Genomic DNA, 15,858 nt, shown 5'->3' on the forward strand with positions numbered 1-15,858 from the left:
TCCTCCCAGAGAATGGGCGTGGGATAATGCAAGGGCTTCTGGGAAGAACCACTTCAGCCAATGAGCTTGCTCCTTCTATCAAGTCAACCTGAGTTCTCACCTTGTAATTGTCCAGAAAACTTGAATTCTCACCTTGTCACTGTCCAGACAACTTGAGTTCTCACCTAGTAATCCTAACAGGCTTGCATGTCTTTTTTAGGCCACCAAGATTAGTATCCAATTTCTGGCTTTGTTTTATCTTCTTTTTGTTTACAGAATTTAGTCATTGTTTATATTAGGATAATGTTTTAACTTTATATTATTCTTTAACTTTATACTGCTTTTTATATAAAGCAAAATTGTATTTGGTTATATTAAATAAATACTTGCATTAAACTTTTTATTTGGTGCCTTAATTATGCCCAGATGATAAGATAAGATATATATTATAGTTTTAAAATTATTTTTTCTTAAAATGGTTTTCAAGTAGGCAATACAAAAGTAACCTCTGTTTTACAGATAAGGAAACTGAGGCTTTGAGATTGGTGATTTGCTAAACTAGGATTTCAAGTCTTTCAGTTTAAAGTTCACTTCTCTTTTTACTACACCATCTTGCCTACTCTGCCCTGGCTAAATGAATGTCTCTTGATGTTTTTCAGATTTGGATAAATAAGTAGTGTCTCAATAAAACAGAACATTCATTTCTTCTTCTCTTCCTCCTCTTTTTCTTCCTTATCCTCTTCCTCCTCCTCTATTTACTCCTCCTCCTCCTCTTCCTGCTGCTTTTCCTCCTCTCCATTGTCTCCTGGTTCTCCTCCTCCCTATCTGACTACTGCTTCTCTTTTTTCTGGATCCTCATCATCATGCCTTCTAACTCTAGACATCCCCCAGGATTCTATATATAACTCTGGTCTCTTCTCCTTCTATATCACTTTACTTGGTGATCTCATAAATTCCCAGGGATTTAATTATCATTTCTATGCTAATTATTCTTAATTTTACTCTTCAGTCTTAAAACTCTTTATTTCCAAAATATAACTCATTATTTTTTCCTTAAACCTTAACACCTTCTGCTACTTTTCCCATTATTTATTTTAGAGGGTAACACAATCCTCCTAATTCCTCAGTCCCACAATCTAGGATTCATCCAGGATTTCTCCTCGTCTCTTACCTCCATATGCAAAGTGTTGCCAAGAGCTGTCAATTATATCTTTGCAACATCTCCCCAGATTTCCCCTTCTCTCTGTCATAGTCGCCACTCTGGGTTAGACTTTTGTAACATCATGTTTGATAACAGTCTATTGGTTGATCTGTCTTCCTCAAATCCCTCCCCATTCTTCAGCCATCAAAGTGATTTATTTCCTAGTGCAGATCAATCATGGCTCTCCCTTCTACTCAATAAAGTCCAGTGATTCCCTTTTGCCTCTAGAGTCAAATGCAAAATGCTATGTTTGCCATTGAAACCCTTTTATAAATAACCTAGCCCTCTCCTTCTACCTGTCCAATCTTTTTACAACTTATTCAGCATAACCTATTCTTTGATCTACTGATAATGGGTGTCCTGGATCTGCAGCAAAATACTCAATTTTCTTTGTCCCTCACTTGGAGTATTCCTCCTCATCTCTTCTTCCAGACTTTTGAAGTTTCATCTAAAACCTATCTTCCAAGGCAATCCCAATAGACTTTGGACAGAAAATGCCACCTGCATCCAGAAAAAGAACTAAGGACTAAATGTAAATCAACACATGCTATGGTCACTTCTTTTTTCTGTTTTTTTTTTTTTTTTTACTTTTTTTAAACTTCCTTTTTGCTCTGATTTTTCTCTCCCAACATGATTCATAAAGCAATGTATATTAAAATAAATAAAATTACTACGAATATATATATATATATCTCCACCTTCTACCTTTCATATATGTACATATATATACATATATGTATATATTCTCCACCTTCTAACTTTCATAACTCTTCTTACTTCTAGTGCCTTTCATCTTTTAATTATTCCCATTTCCCCTTTTTATAGCTTGTTTGTACATAGTTGTTTGCTTGTTTTCTCCCTCCATTAGACTGTGATCTCCTTGTGGGCAGAAAACAAACATTATCTTTTTCTTTCTTTTGTATCATTTGTGATTAGCACAGTGCTTGGCCCTTAATAAGTTCATTAATTGACTGGCTCTTAAACTTAAACAAATGAATATATTAACAACTATATTTCAGTATAAATGGTTTCTTTGTAATCTTATTTCTTTCATTTTAGGTATTTAAAAACATTATTCTTAGAACTTCACCAGTATGCTAAAAGAATCTATGCCATCAAAAAAGTGAAGAAATCTGGATTAGGGAATTATCTTCTTTCATCATTTCTTTTCCTCTCTCATTACAATTACTTAGGAATCAGGCTAATAGTAGTAATATTGTAAGAGATTAAATAAGTCTTAATGGGCAATTGTGGATTTAATCATTATTCATAACAGTGATAAGAAAATGATGAGAAATGTAATCATCTTACAAAAAAATGGAATATGTAAGGTGTGAACTGCCTGTATTTGATATAATCTTTCCTTCACCTTTCCCCCCTTGCTAATCTCCATCCTTTGAATAGCATCCTCTAACATCCATGTGAGTTAGGTGGTTGCTATTATGATCCTTGGATTAATTGGGTAATAGAGAAATTAAGTAAGGCTAGTCTGTAGTTTCTGAGGCTACTTCTAAACTTTGCTCCTTTTCTGAATTCCTTCTTTATGTTCCTACAATGTAACAAACATTATCTTTGGAATGAAGATGAGGGTTTCTTGGATAAGAGAGTATATTTTTCTTCTACTAGGCAAATATTTACCCAGAAAATAAAATATCATGCTTTATTTTCACTCAGTTTTTTGTGATGTTTGTTTAGTTTCACTTTTTGGTCCCTGTTTTTGAGTTTAATTGAAATAAAGGTGAGGATTTTTTTAAATTTGGACATCATTTAATGTTTATAGGCTAATCCCTTTTGTAAAAGTAGGGGGAGGTTACCTCAGTCGGGATTGTCTCAGATGAGGAGGTATTATTGGTGATTAGTAACAAAAGTGGTAACATCTAGTGACCCATGTACAAAGTATGAACATCCTTTTTGATTAAAAATGGGTAGATAGATCTTATGGGTAGTTTAGATCTTGAAAGAAACTAAATATTCAAGAGGAGAAAAGTATTTTAGGAATTGGGATCAACCATTGCAAAGATATGGAAAAAAAATAGATTTTTTTTTTCTCAATGGTATTTTATTTTTCCAAATACTTCTAAAGATAGTTTTCAACATTCATTTCTGTAAGATTTTGTGTTCCAAAGTTTTTTCTCCCTCCTTCTTCTTTTCTTCCTCCCCAAGACAGCAAGCAAATTCATATTTCCACATTTTCATGTTAAACAAGAAAAATCAGACCAAAAGGGGAAAAAAAAAAAAAAACCCATGAGAGAAAAAGCAAACAAATACACAAAATGGTGAAAATGCTATGCTCCAATCTATGTTAGTTTCTGTAGTTTTCTCTCTAGATGCAGATAGCACTTTGAAAATTGAGTTTTTTGGATGGGGAAACAGTAAGAATGACAGTTTGATGAGGCTGTAGAGTTGTTTTATAGAATTGTATTTGATGAGCTATCATAGTTGGACACATGGTGCCTTAACATAATAATGTCATTCTGTTCCTCTTTTAAAAAGGGGTCCACAACCAACTAACCAGACAGAGTTGTACAAAGGGAAGCTAGCTATATGCAGTAAGGCTAGAAAAATAGGTTAAGGCCTGATCGTAGCAGTAAACATGAGTAATTCCTCCTTGTTTATTGAGTAGGTAAGGGGCATGGTCAGACTTGTGCTTTATGATCTCCATGTCCTCTGAAGCAATGAAGGAAGTTGCTTAAATTAAATAATCTTCAAGAGTCCTTTTAGCCCCAAATATGTGATTCTAGGACACTATGTGCTTCTGAATGTAATCAGTGTTTACATCTTTGTGTAAAAGTAAAAATATATGTTGCTCATTAAAATATGTGTCATGGAAGACATCCCACCACCACCAGTAGGAAATCAAAACACTTTTATATTGTTAATTACCTATTTTTTTCTTAATGAAGACTTTCTGTTAATTTTTTCTGTTATAAGCCAAATCAAAATAGTGAGCAAAATGCCTTGTCAAGAGATATTTCTTTGGTAGAAATTGAATCATGAAGATTCAAATGGTGATAATTTGTTGCTACTGAACCAGAAACATGTCTGAATCATAAATTAAACCTGACAAATCTGTCATGAAATGTAAATTTTAATAGAAGCATAATCTGAGCTTTCATGAGTATGTCAAAATCAATAATGCATCACCAACCAGTTTTTAGACTGGGTCATATAATCCAGAATTGTGAAATTTTATACATTTTTAGTTCATAAATGGAATTTCAAAATGTAGCTTTGGCCAAAAAAAATTAAATAAATAAAAAATACTTTTTGATGCTTTTTTTTTTTTTTTTTTCTGTTTGTGTGCACAAAAAAGATGTATAAATCAAATTCCATTCTAGGACCAGCAAGCACTGAAAAAATTTTGTGGTTAAATTGAAATGCTGTTATATTTGGCAGTGTTTGAAATAAGTGGGCCATTTGTGGAGACTTGGACACCATTATTTTTGAAGTGGTAGTGGATCTTTCTATGTAAACACATTACTTAAAGGAGTACATTTTATTTTAAAAGTTGTGTTATTTTTATTTGCAATATATGAAGTCATCAAAAAATTTCTATAAAGCAAAAGTCCACATTTAATGATATTGCTGATATTTTAAAATGTTCATTTTCTTGGGCCATCACGTAATGCTGGGCCCAGCAACTCTCTTAATCCTTTGAAACCTGTACTTTTTAAATCTAACACAGCAGAGGTTCTAGATATGACCTGCATATTTAACAATATATAGAAAATGAACTCCTTGATTAACAAATTCTAGTTTCATGAGTATTAATATACATGCTGACTGTAGAACAGAGGGAAGAAATGTTTTTTTTAAAGTTACTTATCCAACTGGTTTTTGTTGAGATCTTCACTGTTGGGCATGGTTAGCAGAAAAACTGATAAAAAGTAATCCCTGAGGCAGGCAGGGAGAAGGCACTGATAGAGATCCCTTTAGCTTTATGGTTCCATCTTCTGAAGTGATTTAGAGCAGTCTCTCCTTGCCATGTCCTCAGAAATCCCAGTCATGCCCCTGAGATTAAATTTTCCCTATAAAATCTATTTATGGACCATCCTATGACTGTTGCCTTCTTTTGGGTCAGTTGCCATGGCATTCTGACTCTTGCCCTTCCCCTTCCCCCATGCCTCGTGATAGCTCTCCTAACTCCACTATGCTTCTCAACCCCATTTCTCCTTATAGCTAACTAACTCTTTTAGGATACTAAATCCCTTTCAGGATTTAGCCTGCTAACCCTCAATCCTTTCTCCTGGTAAGTGGCAAGTTCCACCAAGAACTTGCCCTTTCCATCATTAATTATTAAAACCCCTTTCTAAGGGCTCTCAACTTTATTTTATATTCACCGTTCCTAATATGTATTATTTCCCTTAATTTTGTCTGCAATCTATTCTAAATAAATCTAATTTTTGCCAAAGATAATGGCTATTGTGAATTCTTCACAGACTGAACCCCAACTTTTGGTGCCTACCAGCATCTGGTTTCTATATCACTCAGAACAGTTTCTTTTTATTTCAAGAAGAATTGAAAAGAGAAACTGCTCAATTACTTTTTGGAGAGCTTTAATTTCATTTGCTTAGTTTGATGAGAAATGAAAAAATAATACTTCAGCATCTCTGTTTATTTCTCCACCTCTCACCCTACCCTTTCTCCTTAAAGAGGACTAAACAGATCCTGGAAGGGAAGTGAGAGGAAGGAAGTGTAACCATGGAGTAGCATTTATTAGATGCCTATTGCTTGCCTGGTACTCTGTCCTCTAGGATCTCAGTGTGGTGAGTGGAGAATCGCCACCAGACCTGTTTGGTACTAGGAATGGTGATTGGAATCTTTGGGATGAGATTTAGACTCTAGATTTTTGTTTTGTTATGGAGGTATTCTTGGAAGACAAAGGTGAATAATGTGTTAAGTAGTGGGTACCAGTAGCCTCTCTGTCCCATTAAATGTGAATCACATGAAATTATTGTATTTTCACTCATTTTCAAGAGATGCAGTGGCAGCTGGGAAGTAGGAGGTTGTTCTAAAACTAAGGAACAGGACCGAAGATGGTAGGAATGAATGGGAGAGGAGAATTCTGAGATTGGGAAATTTTGGAGGATTAGACTAGGGATATGCTTAGATTGTGATAAAGTAATCTTGATTTTGTTTTGTGTTTAAATTGTTTGTTTAGAACCGAGATAGAATTAAATCAGAGCTTTGTAGCCAGTTACTACACCAATAGAATTTTAAACTTTCTTTGATCAGGAACTGTTTGGGGAAAGTATGTGTAAGGGAATTGGGAGGGGTGGTGTCTTTGTATCCTATTTTGTATCCAACATTTTGCTACAAGTTTAGTAATTTGAAAACATTTCTTGAATTGAATGAAATGGATGTGAGGTAGACTTGATTTGATTGGTAGAAGTCCTGAAAAGCTCAAAGTAATTAGCATTTTGCCTGGAGGGAATCTGGAAATTTTTTAAAGAGATGTTTTTCTTTCCCCCACCTAGTTCAACTGAATAGAAAAGGAAAGTGTCCTAATCCTCAAGGGAGAATATAGTAATTTTGATGTGAGACTACCGAAATCTTAATTGGTGTTATTACAAACACATAAAAATCTTAGGTATATATGTTAGTAACATCTTTTTTTTTAAACAATGTGCTTCTCTAAAAATCTTTTTTTGACACTTGTTAGTTGAGCAGATAAGTTAGCCAACAATATAAATGTTGTTTTGCTATCCCATCCCCACTTTTACCCATCCATACCTTCTTTCTTTTGGAAAGTGATCATAAAGCAATGAATGTTATGTATGAGAAATAAATGAATGTATCTTCAGAAATGCATTTTTTTTTTTTTTTTTTTACATCTAGTCAATTTTCCAGATAATGGTAGCTGGATTAGTTAACTACATAAAATTTAAATGTGAAATGTGTTTTCCCCCCATTGGAAAGTAAAATCCTTGAGGGCAGTGTGTCTTTTCTTTTTTAGTTCCAGATTTGGCTCCAGGGCTGGCATTTCATAAGCACATAAATGTTTTTTTGACTAAAGAAAAATCCTAATATATATGACTTGCTCATTTCTAAAGTAGACATAGTGAACACTTTAAGCTTTTTAAAGCTTTCCTTGATACTTTGGTGAACATTATAAGGATTATCCATATCTAACTCAAGGTCACTTATCCTGTATGGGTTATTTTTTGGAATGAGGAGTGGGGAAGTCACTTCCTAATTTGGATAGCTCTCCCTTTTAAATCTGGTAATAATCTGTATTTTAATCTGTTTTAATCTGTAACCTGGAATAGCCAATAATTTATCTTGTTAATATTGAGTGAAAATGAATCTTTTGAAGCTTTGAGCAGGAGTTCTTTCTGGGACTTAAGTATAGTTAGAGGAAAATGGAAATTTTTTTTTGGTTATACCTCAATTGGATCACAAATTAGAACTGGAAGGAACTTTAGAGTCCCCTTTCCTTTTCTCTTCCTGTATCTGCCACCCCCATTTTCCAAATAAGTAACTGAGACCTAAAGATGTGTGACTTGCTCAGAGATAAAACTAATACCTAAAATTTACTTTTAATCCAGTTTTTTGTGATTCCTGGTATAGTGCTCTACCACTGTGGAACTATTTTGGAAAGTTGAGTTTGTTAGAAGTTTGACTCCTAGCATGTAAGGGTAATCTAATTCATTGAACGTGATCTGGCTGCTCTTTAATCAGCTACTAGGAAAGAAGAGAAGATGTACTCCCCATAGACTACAAAAGCATCATCTTTTCTCTTTTGCCCCTGAGACAATTCATTTGTTGCTGTTGAACTTACATCTCATGGGTAACAATAGGAACCAGGGCTGCTGCTGAGCCCAAGGGACTGGAATACTGAACCTTGTTCCTCTCTAGACCCAAAGACAAAGTTCAGTCCTACGGGAGCCAATCTGACCTCCAAAGAGAGAGTTCAGGGTCACTTCTCTCTTGGACCAGAGGAAAACTGCTTAAATATTAGGTTGGGCTCATTCGTCCCCACCCCCAAAGTGAGCTAGGACATTGTAGGTAGTTGGAAGAGGCAAGAAATTTCTGATAAACAATGGGTGATGTAGGAGATGGAGTGCTAGATTTGGAGGCAGGAAAACCTGAGTTCAAATCCTGCCCCTCAGATCCTAACTGCGTGGACTCTGTGCAAGTCACTTAAAGGATCTCAGTCTTAGTTTTCCATTCTGTAAAATAGGGAGGCAACTAGGTGGTTAGGCCTGAAGTCAGGAGGACTAAAGTACAAATCCAGCCTCCGACACTTATTAGCTATGTGATCTTGGCAAATTTTGCTTAGTTTTGGTTTTCCTTAATCCACTGGAGAAAGAAAAGGCAAACCAGTCTAGTATCTTTGCTAAGAAATGCCAGGGTCAGTTTGGTCCACCCAGAATGACTCTGTACAAAAAACATTGGATCCTGACCCTGAGTAGCATTTCAAGAGGCTCCAGTGAAAGAATTTATGTAACACATTTAGCAAACCTTAATATTCTATAGAAATCTTGTCAGATTTCATTGTCATTGTTCCTAAGAGCAATGTTATGCAGCAATAATGTTGTAAGTAATGTAGACAACAGATAATGATTAGACACCAGATGAAGATAGACACCAAAAGTTGGGTTTCAGTCAGCACGAAGAAGTCATGTGAAGAATTCACAATGGCCATTCTCTTTGGCAAAATCTTTTGGCAAAAGATTTTTTAGGGGAATATGTTACAGACAAGATGAAGGGATGCAACAGACACCAGGAAGGGTAAATATGAAATAGAATGAGAGAGCATATGAAAGATAAGTTCCTCAGTAGAACTCACAATTGCCCAATAGAAAGGGAGCACCCCCTGAGATTGGGGTATGTCTTTACCTAGCAGGCTAAATTCTGAAAGGGTTGTAACACCATAAAAGGAGGAGCATAGTGGACTTAGGGGAGATATCACGTGGCAATGGGGGGGATAAGGAGAAAGATACCACGAGGTAGAGTGCTATAGCAGACTGACCCAAGGTAGGGCAGCAGTCTTGGTGATGGGGTACAACTTCTGGAAATAGAGCAATAATCCTAAGGTCCCCTGACTTTAGAGTGCTATTGTTCTAACTATCTGTCAAGGATTCTAAAGTCTTTGGTTGGTCAATGATAACCAAATTCCTGAGACCACTCCTCAGTTCTATCTCTGGGCCATAAAATTAGCATGTGAAATGAAGAACTGGATAAATTTGTCTCCCTGCCCAGAGTTCTACACTAAATTCTTTTGGAACTTAATTTGCTTCAATTGGCATTACAATTAACATGAACTTTGCCTCTAGACTTGGAGATGGGGTTAAGCCTGCAAATTCTTTTGAAATACCTCACCTCAGAGTTTGCCACCCCATCCTTTTAAGGTCTCCTTCTGTACCTCAACAATAGGATGACCCATAAATAGTTTTTATAGAGAAAATTTAACCTCAGGGACATGACTGGAATTTTTGACAGGGCAAGGCAAGGTGAAACCTCTTGAGATTCATTACAGTGAGTGGGTCTCAGGAGTTTTGCATAACTTGAATTTCTGACTGGATGTCCTCCCCACCAGATGGGACCATGGAGCTATGAGTCCCTTCTCCCTGTTTGAGCCAGGAATTACTTCTTTCTCTGTCCTTTATACCATTCAGGACCTCATCAATAAAAGTGTGGTTTCCTTTTTTAGTGATAGACCTAGAACCTTTCTCTTCTCACACTGTCAGTTAACTCCCAAAAAGCAAGGAGCAGGTGTTCGAAAACTGTACTTTCAGGGATAAGATAATCATAATGTGGGAAAGTAGTCTGATGCCATTGACATTTCTTTTTAAGTTTGAGTGCAGACGTGCTGGCTTCTGAACTTTCCTTTTGACATGTGGCATAGTCATATCACGGAGAAATATATTTATAAAGTTCGACGCACCACTTAAATCTGAGTGCGTTCGGGTGTATGTATGACAGTTTCAAACTATAAATGGCTTGTTTTTATTTATCAAAATCACCTCAGTTGTAGAAAGAGAAGGCTTGGCTCATCTATGCAATTTATCAAATCAGCATCAACTAGAGGAATGTTTTTGATGAGATGAGGAATGAATTTGAATTGAGAATTATGGAAGATGGGCATACATATTGAGACGTGGACATGCTGCTATTTTTTAAACTCATGTTCCATCCTTGTTGAAGACTAGATAAGGTCGTTCATATGTTGATAAGACTATAATTTAATTTATGGTTAATGTAGTCCCCATATTTTACAGATGAAGAAACTGAAGCCCAGAAAGGTTAATCTATTTTTCCTTGGGTCACATGAGTATTCAGTGTCAGAGGAAAGATTTTGAAGCCAGTTCTGCTAATTCTAATACCAATAGCTGCTACTGCTTAAATGAAATCTATTTATACTTTTATGTGATGGAGATAGCGGATAGGGAATTGGACTTGGAGTCTGGAAGTCTTGATTTTAAATTCCATATCCTAATATGGAGTTGCATCTTTGGGCAAGGCAAATAATGCCTCATGTCTTTAGGCAGCTTTTTTGAGAAAGTAAGAAGAGAAATTTAGGACTTGTGTTGGTAGAGTTTCCTTACCCAGGAGGGCCTTGTACCAATGAAATCACAAGTCCATTATCTATTCATAAGTCTATATTGTAATTATGAAAGTTACTTTTTAAAAAAAATTAATATTCTGTCTTGACAATGAAACTACAAAGTGTCCCTAGCTCCCAACTTCTCCTGGTAGACCTACTTCCTACTTCTATCAGGCTTCTTTTTCCTTTGCACTGTCACAGTGAACAGCTAAAACTTTCTGGAAGTTTTAAGGGTGGTAATGATCTTCTCAATCAGTGCTAATGTTCCTCCAGAGGTCAAGGTTGGGAGGGAGTAGAAAGCTCTCATGGACATAGATACAGCACCTTGTTGATGTGAATCTTGAAAAGAAAGATGAATTTCTATTCACATAATGTTGTGGTCAATCTCCCTTGTAAAGTCTTTTCAGCTGGTACTCTTCTCTCCAAAATTGCTAATGATCTTTTAGTTGCCAATATAATGTTTTGGTTTTTTTTTTTCTCAATCCTTATTCTCCTTGATTTCTCTGCAGCCTTTGTCATGGTTGATTCCCTTAGCCTTCTCTATCCTCTCTAGGTTTTAGGGACATCATTTTCCTTCTACCTATCCTGGTTCTCTGACTGCCTGATTGTTCCTTCTTGGTCCTTTTTGCTGGTCCTATTCCAGATCATGCCTTCTAATTATGGGTGACCCTTAAAATCTTCTCTCTTCTCTTTTCCCTCTATACTACTTCACTTGGTGATTTTTATCCCTTTTCAAGGATTTAATTACCTTCTTTGCTGATCCTTCCCCAACCTCTCTACTAGGACCTCCAAGCTCCTGTTTCCAATTGTCTTTCTGACATTTTCCAAAAGATGTCTATTAGACATCTTAAATTCAACAAGCCCCAAACAGAACTTGTTATCCTTTCCTCTAGATATCCCCATTCCCACCCCCTCTCCAAATATCTCTCTTATTTCTGAAGGGGACATTTAGGCTTGAAATCTAGTTTTCTGAGATTCATCATTTTTCATCAAGACTTCCCCCCCATCTCTGCAATTATATCTCTTAAATAAGTCCCCTTCTCTTCTCTGATATTGCTACCCTACTGGTACAAGCCCTCCTCATTTTGCATCTAGATTACTGCAATAATTTCTGATGGGTCTACCTGCCCAAAGTATCTCCCTAGTCCTATCCACTTTCCATTCAGCACCAAAATGACTTTCCTCTAACACAAGGCTTCTTAAACTTTTTCTACTAGCAGCTTCTTTTTGCCTGAGAAATTTTTACATGACCATAGTTATATAGGTATATAAAGTAGGTATACAAATCAAACATTTACTGATAATAAGTCATAAAGAAATTTGTAAAAACAATTCTTTAGCGTGTGTATAATTTTACCATTTTTTAAAGACAAAAGCAAACTTGTATACTAATGAGATGGATCTGCTTATTTATTTTTTCATGAAAGAAATGACTGAATATTTGATTCTGCAGGACATAAAGTGAGGTGAGTAATGTAGGCTTCAGATGATGGTAGGCACCAAAAGTTGGGATTCAGTTATGTGAAGAATTCGCATTGGCTATTCTCTTTGGCAAAAGGAAGGCAACACCTGTGGGACAGCCTTTAGTAGATTTTATAGGAAAAATTTAACTTTAGGGACATGGCTAGGATTTCTGACTAGGCATGTGCTGAATCCTTAGCAGAGCTGGATCTCAGGAGTTTTACATAACTTGACTTTCCTCTCCAAAGGGTGGTTCCTCAAAGCTAAACTGATCTTTATCAGTGTTTCTCGGCACAGCCTCAGGGATTCATTTTTATCAAATCTTCAGCTAACTACTGCATTGAAGACCTCATTATAAAATATTCAGAAACCTTTCACCATTGCCAAATTTTTCATGGTCTCACTTTCAGTTATAGGCTCCTTTATGGGGTTATGACCCACAGTTTAAGAAAAGCCTGGAAGGACTTACATGAACTGATGTTGAGAACCAAGAGAACATTGTACACAGTAACAAGATTGTATGATGATTAACTGTGATGTCTCTTTAACAATGCTTTGATTCAGGACAATTCCAATAGACTTGGGATGGAAAGTGCCACTGGCATCTAGAGAGAACCGTGGAGACTGAATGTAAATTAAAGCATAGTACTGTCACCTTTTAATCTTTGTTTGCTTGCTTGTTTTTTTCCTTTCTTTTGCTTTTTCCACTTTTACCTGATTTTTCTTTCACTCCAAGATTAATATGGAAATATGTTTGGAAGAATTACACATATTTAACCTACATCTAATTGCTTGCTGTCTTCTGGAGGTGGGAGGGAACACAAGATTTTGCAAAGGTGAATGTTGAAAATTATCGTTGCATGTATTTGGAAAAATAAAATACTATTGGGGAAAAAAATTTTGCTCTAAAGCAAATGTGATCATGTAAGCCCTCCCCACCTCCATTCCCATTTAATGGACTACAGTGGACTCTCTTAGATCAAATACAAAATGATTTCCCTCCTACTTTCCAGTCTTTTTACACTTTACACCAGTGACTCTGGACTTCAGACTATACCTCTTACAAGATAGTTAATCTCTTGATTCTAGGCATTTTTTCTTACCATCTCCTAAACCTAGAATGCACTTCCTCCGGGGGTCTAATTAATTATTGAACCTCTAAAATCCTTTCTTTTACTGGAATCCTTTTCCAACCCCACTTAATCCCTATGCTTTACCTACTTTAATTACATAGGTTTTTCCTGCATAAAACCAGGTTCCCTGTAGGTGTTTTCTTTCCCAGGCCTTCTTTAGATTGTAAACTCCTTGTGGGCAGGCACTATCTTTTGCCTTTTTGTTGTATTGTTTAAATATATTTTTTTTGGAAGTGCATAATAAATGTTAATTAATTGACTTCCGTGGTGATAAGGTATTTCATCACCTCTCAGTGTGGGCAGGAATTGATTGCCTTCTTTCAGGGGAGGTGGTGCTAATTAAGCACATGACCTATTTCAGCTGGAAGTAATACCAAAAGTGGAATTTGTGCCTTTGACTTTATTCCCTCTCATTTGTAGGTGAACTCCTTTTCTTACCTGGGGTCTGTCTGTTCTCTCTGCTCCTCATTCTGTAATCTTACCACTTCTATGGCAAACCGGAGTTTGTAAGCTCTTCTCTACCTAATTGCAGTTTTGGCTTCTACTTAGAGAAAAGGCAGGATTTGCTAATCTGTCCCCCAATTTTCTTTCCTTCTGGCCTCTGAACTTTAGTTTCTTCTCAGTTTTTGTACTTTTACCTCTTTTTCTCAGGTGTTGTACTGCAGAAGACTTCAACTTATGAGAGGTAATCCAGTGCCTTCTTCTTTGCACTTCAATAATAATTTGTGTGATTTGTATTTTTGGTATCATTGTTATAGATTGTATTTTTATTACATAGAGCTCATCACCAGTAAATTTCTATGTCCTTGAGCCTTAAGTATTCCTTTGATGTTTAGCTTCTCAGTTTATACTGAGATTAGCATGTTCATTTCTAATCAGTTTTCTTTACCTAGGTGAAATGTTTTTTTTGTTTTTTTTTTTTTGTTTTGTTTTTTTTTTTTCATTCTATTTCCCTCTTGTATCATCTCTGAGCTCCCCATATAATAAGCCTTTTGTTACTTGTAGCATCATTGGAGATAACAAAGGAATTTTAATAAATGTTCTGAACCCGTTTTAACCAGAGTATTTTTTTTTGAGCTGAAATTTAAGCTAGTTTTTGTAATCATTTTGCAATGAAAAAAGGATCATTGTACTATTTAAGGATAGATGGTGCTGGTTTTTCCTTTGTTGCACTAAATTGTTTCATATATTTCCAATGTAAAACTGAATATAAATTAAAGTATTATCTGATTTAATGCTTTATAAAATATTAGAATCATGAAGGAAAAAGCTTTGAATTATGGAGTGTGAATGCCTCCAGTAAACCCTAACCTCATGGCTAGTATGATTCCATTTATATTGGTACTTTAATGCAATGGGTCTTAAAGGAATATCCTAAAAGGCGGCCTTAATTATGAATAGGGTATTTCTTTCCCCTGAATTAAGATGTTTTTGTTTTTGTTTTTCATTGATCTCTAAGTTGCATATTCTGGGCAGTTACGTGATATAATGAATAGAATTCTAAATCTGAAATCGCAAAAGATTTATTATTTTGTGAGTCTGAATTTGATCTCTGATATATTTTTGACTCTGGGCTAATCACCTGATTCTATTTGTCTCAATTTCTTCATCTGTACAATGATCTGTAGAAGGAAATAGTACCATTACTCCATTATCTTTGCCTAGAAAATCCCAAATGGGGTCACAAAGAATTACACAGGAATGAAAAATGGCTTAAAAACAAAGTTGAAAATAAGGGGAAATGTTTTGTGAATCTTTTTAAATTAATTTAAAATCTACAATGAATATTTTATTCATTTTAAAAGATTGTTTTGTTTAGAAATAGTTAAACTTAAAAATTAGCCTTTGCCTTATTTAAAAAATGTCCACACTAGATTTAAATTTATTTTCCTTCTCCCCTTCCAGGAAAGTTTATTTGCAAGCTTTTTGGACTTAGGCCTTTATTTTGCTTAAAATTTCCTAGGAAGATCCTATAACTTCCATATTCCAATAATAATTGAGTTATTAACATAATGCATCTAGCTTTGGTAGCCTTAGTGTTTTTAATAAGATAGATTTACCCCTTATGTGAAAAATAGGTTTCCATTATTTGTCCTTAATGTGGAAGAGCCATTTCCAAGATTAAATTTTCCCTTTTATTTTGTAAGGAAAACAATAGTTGCATAAACTTTTCAAAGACGGTGGGATGGCCTTGATGAGGTCAAATGATGAGGTGTGTTACAGTTTATGTCAGCCTCATCTAGACAAATTGAAGAAAGAAGTGGGGGTGGGGGGATGAGGAAAAGCAATTTTGCTATTTGTTAAAAATATTCTTTTAAAGTTCATGATATTTTAAGAAGATGAAATTGTTTTATGGCAGTATTCCAAATTAGTCTTCCTGTGTCCAGGAAAGGCTATGAAGTGTCCACATCAGCTACAACAAGATCCATTTGGTCACCAGGATCCCTGGATGCAGCTGCGTACTGTGGAAAACTTAATGATAATGTACTTCAGAATAAAGTTTGATCACTCAGCCAAATGAATTTGTGGTAGAG

At 35.5% G+C, this 15,858-nt stretch overlaps 1 protein-coding gene and 1 long non-coding RNA gene across 3 annotated transcripts in view; both read left to right on the top strand.

The window, feature by feature from the left end:
• The window catches only part of GRIP1 (glutamate receptor interacting protein 1), a 762,478-nt gene that overhangs the window by 130,345 nt on the left and 616,275 nt on the right, over positions 1-15,858 (top strand). The gene's annotated exons all lie outside the window — the stretch shown is intronic.
• The window catches only part of LOC141544047 (uncharacterized), a 39,037-nt gene continuing 23,416 nt past the window's right edge, over positions 238-15,858 (top strand). Inside the window, exon 1 of one of the 2 annotated variants that reach the window (XR_012482527.1) lies at positions 238-14,009. This is a non-coding gene — a long non-coding RNA (uncharacterized LOC141544047). The remainder of the gene's footprint in view (positions 14,010-15,858) is intronic. The other variant, XR_012482526.1, reaches the window with a different exon arrangement.

The sequence above is a fragment of the Sminthopsis crassicaudata genome, chromosome 5 (assembly GCF_048593235.1).
Source record: "Sminthopsis crassicaudata isolate SCR6 chromosome 5, ASM4859323v1, whole genome shotgun sequence".
NCBI classification, from domain to species: domain Eukaryota; kingdom Metazoa; phylum Chordata; class Mammalia; order Dasyuromorphia; family Dasyuridae; genus Sminthopsis; species Sminthopsis crassicaudata.